We start from the raw sequence: 12,131 nt of genomic DNA on the forward strand, positions 1-12,131 counted from the left end.
GATGTACTACATTCTGTTTCAGCGCCATGGACAGGGCTGGGTGATGATATTGTATAATACTTTTCTTTGCTTGAACTGAGTGTACTGCAGCTTTCTGTAGTACCATGGACAGTGCTCGGTGACAGAGATGTTATTAGTGTAATACTTTTATTTGCTTGCACTGGATGTGACGGATTCTTTCTCAGCACCATGGACAGGGATGGGCTGGGTGTTTTACTGTTGCTTGTTTGTCACATTCGCCAAATCCCGGTCCCGTTGACAACGCTGGCATTGTACTACGGGTGTGATACTGTTGTTTGCTTGTCCCGAATGTGCCACATACGTGAACTAGCCCATAAAAACCAACACGCCTGTCCCTTCGTTCCTCATAAGAGCAGAAATATGCCGCGCATTGCAGCTCTTGCTCTTACTGAATGAAATGAAAGCATGTCCGGATCGCGCCGTGGCGCTTACACCGAGTGAGGTCTGCATCTTTAAAACAAAAAAACAAAAAGCCAAAGAAAAACACAGAACCAGCTCAGTCATAACTGTGGGATGATAAGGACTACCTCTTTTTACTTTTGGAGAGAGCCAAGCCGTTAGGAGAGCATTCAGCATCAGCTGTTCAACACTGGTCTCTCATTGCTGGAAGTCGGGGCTGAATCAGTCACATGACAGAACTGGAGGCAGAGATCTAGAGAAAAGGCACAGCATTTCGGCTTGCACCGCCATACTGTATTTTGAGCCATATCACATTTTTATTGCAACATTTTACTCCCGCTCGGTGAGTACATTTTCAATGGCTTTTTTGTAAGCATTTTTTGTCTTTTTAATTGCCCCCTTTTTTATTTTTCCTCCTTTTGCTGGTGTTTGAATTTGAGCTTTGACATGGTGGTTTTGAGCGTTTTTCACATGCAGGCTTCAAGTTTTTAGCATGCAGTTATTCTGATCGAGAGTGCCAAGAGGGTAATCGGTGCTTGATCGGTCTTGAGAAAGCCTTTACTTGCTTGCAGTTTTGTTTCGAGGGTCGAAACCAAGCAGATTTTGTCAGTATTGAGATTTTTCCAAACAATTTATTGGTGGTTTTGAAACATTTTTTATTTTTTTGTTTCTGTCGACTTTTGCTGTTGCTATGCTTTGGTTTGCATTTTGCAGTGTTGTTTGTTGCCTTCGAGTTTTGTGATTTTGATGTGTCGGTGAATCTTACCGATCAAAAAACCCTTTGCTTTTACTTTGTTCTTCTTTTCTTTATAAAGGGGAATCATTTTTAAAGCCCGATGCCGTTTTAACGTGCTACTTTTCTTGCAGCGGAGCTCACAGGTTTGTTGTTTTTTGTGTTTCTCTCTTTTTTCGATTTCATTATACTTTTGCTGGTGGCAGTGTCAAGTATTTTTGGATGGTATCGTTTTTTGACTATATGATGCTTGGTGGACGAGAGAGTTTTGATTCTTGGGGGAGTTCAATGCGTTTTTGTTTTCTGTATCGACGAGGACGAACAGACATTTTCCCTTTTGCAGGTATATAATATAAGTGACACGTTTCTGTATTTACAATAAAGAATGAGGTGACAGAAATATGCACCTGTGGCTGACGTGTTATTTCGTAAGGCTGGCCAAATTGCTCACTAGAGAAGGCATTCTTTATCAATGTTATCTGAAGGTTACCTGATCTGATCGATCTGCCCGTAATGCTTCATTTGAATAAAGAAACAAAGGTGACGCGATCATCAATTCAACAACAAGGATTGGAAATCACACGCAGGTCGTTTGATCACAATGTGTTCTTTGTTTTGAGTTCAACAATCTTCACGCCGTCGCAGCTGAGGAGTAAATGTAAGTAGCATGCAGGTCCCTCGGAAGGATGCACTGTAACGACTGTAATGATTTCCCACAAAGTAAACTCCATCCATATGTCGACATGCAGGGGCAGAAATAACAATTTCCCTGTGCTGCAGCAGGTTTTAAACCGCAGTAGGCTGTGCTACCAAGTTAAAATAAAAAAGGATAACAGCAGTTTGCACTACTGTATGTCAAGTATAGCTACACTTAAGTGCCCTCCTTATTACTGGACAAACTCAAATCGGCTTTGGTAGGCCTGGATTCATAAATACTCCTGGATTTGTCAAATCTGATTTTGCAGGAAATGAATAGAGCCACTGACAGGACTAAAAGAGGACTTAGAGTGAATTAATCCTCCAAGAGGCAGGTTTATCTTCAGATTATTGGTGTGCTACAGGAAATGCAAACACGAGTAAACAGTTGTCATAGAGTCTTAGAGCAGGGCATGGACTACATTATGTTTACCTGTGTTTTGTAGGCTGCTGTGTGTATTCTCTGGGAAAAGATTTCGAGCTAACATTTCCGTGTGTCCATGTACCTTCTCCTAGTCTTTAACCCTTTGAAACGTAGGGCAGCATCACTTTTCTTGTGCTTTTTTCAGACACCTTTCACAAGTGTTTAGATCTTTGAACCCTGAGTAAATTGGTGCTAACGTTCTCAAAAACAAGGAAAAAATACAATGAGCAACCAAGGGAAAAGAAAAAAGCTGGGGAAAAAACCCCAAATGTATGATTATTATAATTGTGTATTTAAAATTAATTTACAGATTCTTTATAACTTTCAAAACACATTTTCCACGTCATGCTTGCCTTTTTAAAAATAATTTATTTTATTAGTAGTAGTAGTAGTAGTAGTAGTCGTAGTAGTATTGCTAATTTTCTGATAATATTGTTTTTATTTTTATTTTTACTTTATTTCTTGCTAATTTTTGGGTCTTTTTTTCCTTCCTTGCTCATTCCCTTCTTCCCATGATTTTGAAGAAAAAAAAATCAAGCCAATTTACTCAGATTTCGAAGGGTTAAGGAGACAAAAAGAAGTGCAAAATCTTATCTGACTTTTCCTGGACTATTCCAGGACTAGTCTAAATCTCTGCTTAGTGCTGGCTTCACTTTCTATTGCAACAGGAGGATTTCAGCTTGTACATGACATCTCATGAATTTCATTTTGATCCATATGTATTCACTTTAACAGAACACAGTTTTCATCAGAACAATGTTGCAAACCTATAAAATATATGAGAGTGGACCATTGAGCGTGGGCACAGACCGTTAGGTCCCAGCATCGTTAAACAAGCTGACGTGGTAGATCAGAATCAGTTTAATGTGCTGAAATGATAAATATTGAATGCAGGATGAGGCAGGTAAACTTTTAATAAGGCAAAGTGATTAGAGCAATTAGGATGAGACATTTTATCAGGTATTGAAAAGCTGTTATCATGTATTGATTTCCCTGTCTGCTTTTAAATCTACACAGCTCATAAAGCAGATGTAGATAAAAGAGCCACAGGGAGGTTTATAATGGTTTTAGAGTTGTAAAAACAATCTTTGCAGTCAGTGTTTGCGTCACAGATCTGTCATACAGATTTAAGGTGTGAAAATACCAGCGCTAATTATTAAGAGGAAGAGAGCAACAATCCAGTCCAGTAGTTTGATTCTGCTTCATTATCAAGTCTCATATTTTACCCATGATTAGATTTGATTAAATGTGGAAAAATAATTACTATACTGATTCAGTTGACAATAATTAAACGCATATAAGTCTTTCACTACTTGAAGAATGACTCTAATTTTCAAGGCCTTTATTTTTAGCCTCAAACCACAGCATTGTGCCTAGATTCTCTTTTCAACAACTTCTTCAAGGCAACACACTTTTGTGTTGTTTATCTCTGCAGAACGAAGCACAAACATCTGCTCGATTCAATCAAAGCGAGCCTCTTACAAAGACATTTTTAGCCGTGTGAATAGTAACGTTTTTCATTTCAATCCATTCATTTCAAATCTTGCCTTCAAAGCTCGCATCGTTGCATCACGACCCATCGACATTTCTTCACGCTCCTGGTTCGAGAGGTGTTTCTGCCACTCCGCCACAGTATGAGCTCCTGGACATCTCTCCTGCTAAGCATTATGATAGCTTCTATTACGTCCTGCGGTGTTGTGTCTCCCCTCCAGGCAGGTTTCCTGTTATCTAGGCCAAGCCAGACCTGCACAGGAGACTTACAGAGAAATATGATAGCTTATGAATGGATATACCTCTGCTGCCATGAATAAAACATCACGCCGGAGCAAACTGTATTAACTAAGCATGTGCTTAACTATCGAATGTTGGTCTGGATGTGACCGAAACAACAGTTTAGGTTTCAGCATGACAGAGTTTGACAAATGTAAACACAATTGATGTGCTGTGTGTTGCGTTCACATGTTGGGTAATTATTATGGGATGTTGGATTTTGTAGGTCTGAACACTGCAACCCACATAGGCAAATGTTACGAGCCAAGATGCATCTTCTGTTGTATTTTTAACAAGCTTCGCCTCAGTCCAGCCTGTTTAGTCACAGTTTTAGTACACATGCTTGTGCATACTTTCAATCAAAATACCAGCTATCAAAGGGATACCTCACCCACAAAATGACCATTTTTATATCAGTGATTCACCCTGTGTAATGCTGATTTTGTTAAGAAAACTTTGTTTATCTCTAATGTCTTCGCAGTGAATGAAGAATTCAAAAATGGTGAAAATTTCTTGATGAACTGAAGTCACAGGGGTCCATTTTTGACAACGGCAAACTCTTACAAACTCCTAAACAACTTGTGCAGTATTATCCAAGTCTCATTTCTCCTGTCGCATACTCACTGCCTCCCAAAAACATTCATTTTTGCTAAAACCTTAGTATTTAAAAATAAAAGTGAAACTTATCTATCCTCTCTTCAAAGCAGAACACCATTCACAAAGAACTGTAATTTGGAAATGTGGCAGCTGTTGGTCTACTGCTGCCTCAAACAGTTGTTTTGTGACTTCAGTGTTTAAAAGGGTAAGTTCATATTCACCAAAATCACAAAATAACACAAATAAACTACCTATTGAGGCTATGGTAGACCAGCAACTCCCCTAAAATATTGTTTTTGTGAATGGAGTCTGGCTTTGAGGACAGCATGGATAAAGTTCCACCTTCAGTTCTGTTTTTAAAACTAAGGTTTTAGTAGAATTGCATGTACTTTGGAAGTACTGACCATATGACTGCATAAACAAGACTTGGATCATACTGCAGGAGATGTGCTAGAGTTTGTAAACTGATGTTCTGATATTGAAAACATTGCTTGTGCCTCTAGGGTGAACACAGAATCCAAAATGTAGAAAATACTTGATGGAAGTTAAAGGGTTCCTTGTTTAACAACCACAAAACTATATCAAAACATCCGTTTACAAACTCTCACACAACTCATGCAGTATAATCAAAGTCTGATTTATCTAGTGGTATGCTCAGTACTTTCTAATCACATGCATTTATGATAAAACCTTACTATTTAAAACATAAGACATAACATAAATAAATGTCCATTTTTGGATTTTTCGTTCACTGTTGAGGTATGCAAGAGAAACAGAGCTTTATCACAAATTTTATGGTAATACTGGGTGAGGAAATTATATCCAAATGGGCATTTTGTGTTTGAAGTATTCCTTTAAGGCTGAAGAACAAGAAAAGAACCCAAATTTAAGATGACTACTTCAACAGATGATCTGTAAGATGTTGAAAGGGAGTCTGAGAGATGTTATATAAGATGCAGCAGTGGAGCTTTTGTGGGTTTATTGGCCTTCTTGCTCCATATATGCACAAAAGCAGTTGAAAGTTTCATTGTAAATGCCCTTTTATGAACTGACATCAATCGAATGTCTGGTAGCTGCAACGTCAAGTCATAACTGAGGGAGTAACTGGTTTCGGAGGAGTAGAAGAAGTGGTTCCTAAACCAAAAACACAAGATGAAGAATAGAAACAAAGACAAAACAACATGTAAGTGCTATTGTCTGCATTTGTATTCATTTGTATAAATCTAGAAAATGCATTATGATAAATTCCATGAAATTGCTGCATTAGTAATGCACTTTACCTAAAATCACATTCAGCTTCTTTGACTGAGACCTGATACATTAGGCCAGCTGATAATGTTGTATTTGCATCTTTATAACAGAGCGTTGCCCTTTATAGAAGACTACAAAAAACATAGATAAAGTGCTCTCCATTTAGCAGATCTGGACAAAAGAAAGACAAACAAATAAGCTTCTTTTATCTGGACTTTAGCAGCTGGGCGCACATGTCCATATCTACATGACATCAAGTATCAAACTATAACTGGCGTGTGCATCATGTTTCACTCTCTCAATGAGCCCCCCCCCCTCCCTTTACCAGATAAACAGCTTACCTTTGGCATGACTCATTCTACTGAAACGAGTGCTAAGTACTTTCCTGTCCTTTTCTGAGCTGTTAATTTGATAAGTGAGGGGATCTTACTCTTCATATTGTGGGCAATTAAACCCATATCTGAAGAATAGGGTCAGGCTGAATGACTTTCCAGTGTCTATTATGGGAACCATTTGAGTTATGGTGCGGCACTTAAATGAGCCTTCTGCACTGACGTGCTGAGACCTGATTGTACTTTTACAATTTCACATGGAAGTTTGAGTTCTATTTCATTAACATTTGGTAATGACTGTGCCATTCTTTATAAGCTGACAAGATGCTAAAGACAACACTGAGAGACTTTAGACAGCAGTGATTGTTTTACTGACTATTCTTTTAATTTGACTTTTGATTAGAATCTCAAGTTGATGTTGTACATTTCTGCAAACCACAAATATGACATTAGTACATTTTGTTTTGTTTCTAAAGTGACATAGTCTTGATTACACAGCACAGTATCCTGATATTTTGTGTGGTAATATTGTATCAATAAAAACCTGCAAAGTATTTATTATTTTATCACATAAATCAAGAGTACTGCAAATACAATAAACTAGGGATGCACAATAATATCTACACGTCATTGGTATAGGTGAACATACAAAACATCATCCCTAAGTTGAAGTATTTCCTTATTTTTGCACAATGAATGAGTATTACATATATTTAAAAGCATTGTATTTTATCTCGCCATCTGCTTGTGGGTCATTATGATGAGAGTATGCATAAAATTATGTTAAATCCACTACAGAAGAGGCTTGATGATCACTAAAATCAGACGGGGAAAAAAGTGGATATCAGTTATCAGCCAAATGAGTTGTAAAGTATTGGTATATCAACATCTGTTTTTATCTAATAAGATGATAAGATAAGAAGTTTTCCCATAATTTGCAGTTGAAAAGGGTAATAAAATGCAACATATGTTATCACCATAGTAAGCCAAATTCAATATTTAAAATTGCAATAGTATGGTGTTGTATTGTGTAATATCATGATAATGTTGTGATAATATCGCAATAATATTGTGATAATATTGTAACAGTATTGTATTGTGCTGATTCCCACCCTAAAGATGTATGAGCCGAGTTTCTCATCAGGAGGAGGAGACACCTTGGTGAGACAGTCACCAAACTGCAGACAACAGTTGGGGACTGACTGTTTCTATGGGAGACATCAGTAGCATTGTCAGTCATGATTGTGGCACCAAATCTGGATATTTTAAGCCAAAACATGATCTTTTTTTCAACCATAATCAAGTGTTTCTGTGCTGAAACATAACCACACGTTAACTAAAGTGTTTTAGAAATACACATAATGAGACATAATGAGATATAAATGCTACTTAACTGGTTTGCAGAAATGCACATCAGCATTCATTTTGGGTTGAAATTAGGAAACTAGAGCAAGAGTTGGTGTGTGTTCATGTGTTTGTGTGAAAGGAGAAACTCACAGCCATTTAAATGCAGTTTAAAAATGGCCAATTAAGCTGCAATCACTTCCATTTTTCCTTATCAAGAGCTCACAGAGGAATTACTTTGTCTATTTTTGGGAGGAATTAGGGTTCATGCTGTCTGATAAGGAGTATAACCTAGACTCACAAAGACAGATGGCTCTTTACACTTTGGAGTAAAATTCTTTCTTAAGGGAAGGAAGTCGAGTTAATGCTGTTTTACTACTTTGTCAGCTCAGTGTAACAAGTATTGATCAGGCCCACCTGATAGCTTCCAGGCGACATCTGTTTTAGCTCGTCATATTCGATGAAATTTTCTAATCACACTGTTCATCAAATTACATTCAGCAGCAGCATCACATGGGATCAAAACATCCAGAATTAGTTTTCAGATTACATATAGATTCACTGTAGTTGCCACTGATACATGTTGTTTCTCTTCTAAATCAAAATTCACATCATGAAATTTTCTGCAGCAGCATCTTTCCCTCCTCAGCCCCATGTTATTAAACCATAATTTTAGAAAATAGTGAGGCTCCGTATTTGTGTTTCATCACTCTTAACTTTTTGGCATATTAATATGTGTTTTTCATATCCGTCTGTGGATCATCATCATTAAAGTTTAACCCTCAAGCGGGAAGATGACCGTGCTAAAGATGACTCGCTCGTATTCTGCAAAGAATGGAAAGTCTCAGCTCGTCTTTATATATAGAAATATGGAAATGTGGCTGCAATGTTTTGGCAGAACGCAGCAATGTAGCTCCATAAAACATTATGAATATAATGCATAGACAAACATGTATACATAAAAATCATCAGACGAGTGACAGGAAAACAAAACAGAGGCAACATTCAAAAGCAGATTGAATAGTAAGGTAGTTCTTTCTTTTCTGACTTGCGTGTGCGCTATTTTATTCCCGTGATAAGAAAACATCACCATAGTTGCCTGATTCCTGGTAGTTTATGAAAATGCTTTTAAGGTCTTCAGCAAAAAGCAAGAGTAATATCTTCTTCAGTGCTCCTAAAATAACTTGTGTATAATTTCTCCCCACCAGGGTGAAAAATTGTCTTTACTGAAGCATATAAAAGCACCAAACATGGAACACAGCAGAGCAAATAGTAGCAGCAGAGCACCATCAAACAAAGGGCGCTATAAAATGCTAAAAGCAGCATTAAAAAGATAATGAATACAAAAGATGAAACATAAAAATAGCACAGAGCAGGTCGCATAGGTCAATTTGTAGAGTTTAAAATTCAGATGCCGCTTAGAATAAAAGACTTTAAAACATTCTTGGTCGCCAAAGGGAACCTATAAGGCTCACTTAATTAATTTAACATTAAGATGCAAAAGCAAGCACCACTGGCAATTTAGAAGTGACCCGGGCATGAATATAATAAGTGTAGAACCACCATGCACGGGGAACATTTAATTGGGGGAATCATTTTTGTTTGCTGTTAGATAAGTAGCAGAGCATTCCTCCTGGCAATTAGGGTAGAAGAGTCTTTGTGTGACTTTTTTATTGGTGATCAGGACACAGCGAGGAGACAAAGGTCAAGATAAACAAAGACAGCGAGGAAATCCATAGTTCTCAGGCACGTGTCTGATACGTCTAAGTGGCTGTGTGATGTTCGCTGAGTCCCAGGGCAGAAAAGTAAACAAACAAACCTGAAATAAAAAGAGGCAGAGGAGCGGCGTGGGGCCTTCCAGAGCAGGTGGCGGAGCCCTCCAGATGCTTCAGAGACTCAGCGAAGCAGATAATGTCCTGTCTAGATTACCTCAGGGAGCACGATTACAGTGGAGCTTCCTCATCTGGGTCAGCTTCAGGCTGGTTCTGCAGGGATCAGCTGTTCGCGCTGCCGTCCCGCCAGCCTCAGCTGTCGCTCACCTGCTTCTAACCAGCTATGGAGGCACTAAAGTACTGAAAACCACCATCTCAATAGACCTGATATACTCTGCTGTGCTATACATATGGTGTCCGCTCTAGTTGTAAGCTTAAAATGGGTTTATTGGCCACCCAAACTTATTAGGCTAGTATTTCTCTACCAGGGGTACTTGCACTCTGTGGGGTATTACTGCAGTTGTTGTGGGGATGTGAAGAAAATGTAGAGATCAGATAATTTCATAAAAAACCTGTAAACTTTGTGTGGCAATTAAGAGTGTGTGAAATCAAGTTAACAGGCTAGCAGAGGAGTCTAAACCAGGAGTATTCAACATTTTTCAGGCCAAGGACCCCTTAGAGATACAGCCTTCTACTACATGTATTGCATAAAATTGAACTGCATATTAAACTGGGCAAATGGAGGTTGTCAAGCGGTGTATCGGTATCAGCCTCAGGCTGCAGTCTTGACCTGAATTCGCTTTTCAGGTAGGTGAGGGAGAAAGCTCAACTTCAACAAAGAGAAGTTGTTGCAAAAGGCAAAATATGTTGGATTTTTGTGAATGTGTATTTTCAGTCTTGGAAAGAAAATACAAAAAATGATCAAGCGATAATTTGGCGGCCTCCCACAGTACCTCTGAGGACGCCCTCGGGGTCTAAACAGTTAAAGTATCATAAATGAATGAGCAAAAATTAATCTATAAAAGGTAGGATAAGATGGATAAATGTACTATGATTGGTTGAAATAGCTAATAATGAATAAACTAGTGAAATAGTTTGTAAGAAGTAAGTTACAAAGAAACTGGACTTCATCTGATCAAAAAGACAGACACAAGGAAGACACAAAATGACTACAAAACAACAAAAAAATGACTTCAAGTAAAACAAAACAAACACAAAGATACACAAACTACCTACAAAGAGCCACATGTTGACTACAAGGAGACACGAAACTAATTCAAAGAGAAAACAAATGAGTATAAAGAGAGACAAAACAACCAAAATGACACAAACTGACAGCAAAGAGAAGCAAAAAGACACAAAATAACTGCACAAAGACACAAAACCACAAAGCCTCACTGTCTGTAATGTATTTTTCTCTTTGAGTCTGGCTGCATCGTTTGTAGCTGTGCGTCTCTCTCAGTCTGGGTGTCTTGCTCCCATGCAGGAGGGGTGGGAGGGCTTTTACATGTCTGTGCCCTGAGGCCCATTGTCTCATTATCCGCCCATGTTCATAAAGCAGTTTGAAACGGAAGTCAGAGGTTTAAAAACTTTGAAGTTTATAACCATAAATAGAGTCACATCATGTCTGCACACAAATTAACGTTTAGTCAGGCTGGACAGTCACTTTATGCAAAATTCTGCCAAAGGGTTGACAAACTAAAATATTTTATGCTGGTTTGTTGTGTTGCTTGTTACTACTACTGTGAAGGAGACAGTAGAGATTTCAATGCCAAGTTTTAGTATGTCTCTTTCTTAAGGTGGGACACCAAATTACTTACAGAATTCAGACTGAGACGGTGAGATGGTTCATTTTAATGCAACAGAATGTTTTTTAAGTTGACTTAAAGAAGCTGTGTGAAAGATATAAGGGGAGTTGGGTCTCATTTATACTCCCTTTACATACCAAGATAGATATTTCCATTTTAAACATTAAACTGATCGCCCTTGTACTTCCATGCATTGTAATAATGTACGGAGGATGCTTTTCACTATATTACTGATTCGTTCTGCTCTGCCATTTTTTACATGTCTTCATCTTCCCTTAAGGTCGTATCTGGCTTGAAATATGCTACACTGCCTCTACAATCTCCAGTGTTATTGCTACGTTTCGTCTGTATCTGTAAGCTTTCAGAAAACGTGAGTATGGACAGAGGGCTTCGCCTTTGTCCGTACTTATCTGCTCTGGTGACTTGCGGTGAGGATTGCAGATTGCAACCAGCTGAAACTTTTCTAGAATTCCTTCAGCGTAAAGGAGATTTTTTACTGAGAGCCAAACTATCCACAGAAGTCTCTTCCTTTAAACCGGTAAAAACTCTAAATAAAGCAATTTCATGTGGCAAATCAGTGTTTCTTCAACATTGTTTGGCATTTCGGTGACCGTGTACAGACTCTTACTTCCTCTTTTGTATTAAGTGTTAGTAGTTAACTTCATCAGTGTAAATGAGTGTATAGACATAGAAATTAATACAGATGTATTATTGCTAATAATGTAAAAGAATATCTAGACTAAGTGAACTGTGAACTGCTGCAAACTCTCATAAGGAGAAGCACCCTTATATTTGCTGCACTCAGTAATAAAAAAGAAGGTCTATATGTAGAAATATCCAGAGTAGATATTTCAAGCAGATGTACCCAGAAACTGAAAAAAGAGAGATATTTCAACACAGAGGCATCTTGACTCACATACTCACGAGGATCATGACCTCAATTTTCAGTGTCTGCCACTAGGAAAGCACAGGTGCACTCAAGGAGAGAAAGCTAGCTAGCTAGCCAGCTATTGAGTTTGTGTACCCCTGAGGGCAAAAACATGT

At 38.2% G+C, this 12,131-nt stretch overlaps 1 protein-coding gene across 4 annotated transcripts in view; it reads left to right on the plus strand.

The window, feature by feature from the left end:
- The first annotated feature begins 399 nt into the window (after positions 1–399).
- The window catches only part of ralylb (RALY RNA binding protein like b), a 123,138-nt gene continuing 111,406 nt past the window's right edge, over positions 400–12,131 (plus strand). For 2 of the 4 annotated variants that reach the window (XM_088072105.1, XM_088072108.1), the window contains exon 1: positions 400–763. The gene's annotated coding sequence lies outside the window, so the exon portion shown is untranslated. Of the gene's footprint in view, positions 1,497–12,131 lie in introns of all 4 variants that reach the window. The other 2 variants (XM_088072107.1, XM_088072106.1) reach the window with 2 other exon arrangements.

Source organism: Plectropomus leopardus, chromosome 21 (assembly GCF_026936395.1).
Source record: "Plectropomus leopardus strain MGB_pleo_1.0 chromosome 21, ASM2693639v1, whole genome shotgun sequence".
Classification (NCBI taxonomy): Eukaryota; Metazoa; Chordata; class Actinopteri; order Perciformes; family Serranidae; genus Plectropomus; species Plectropomus leopardus.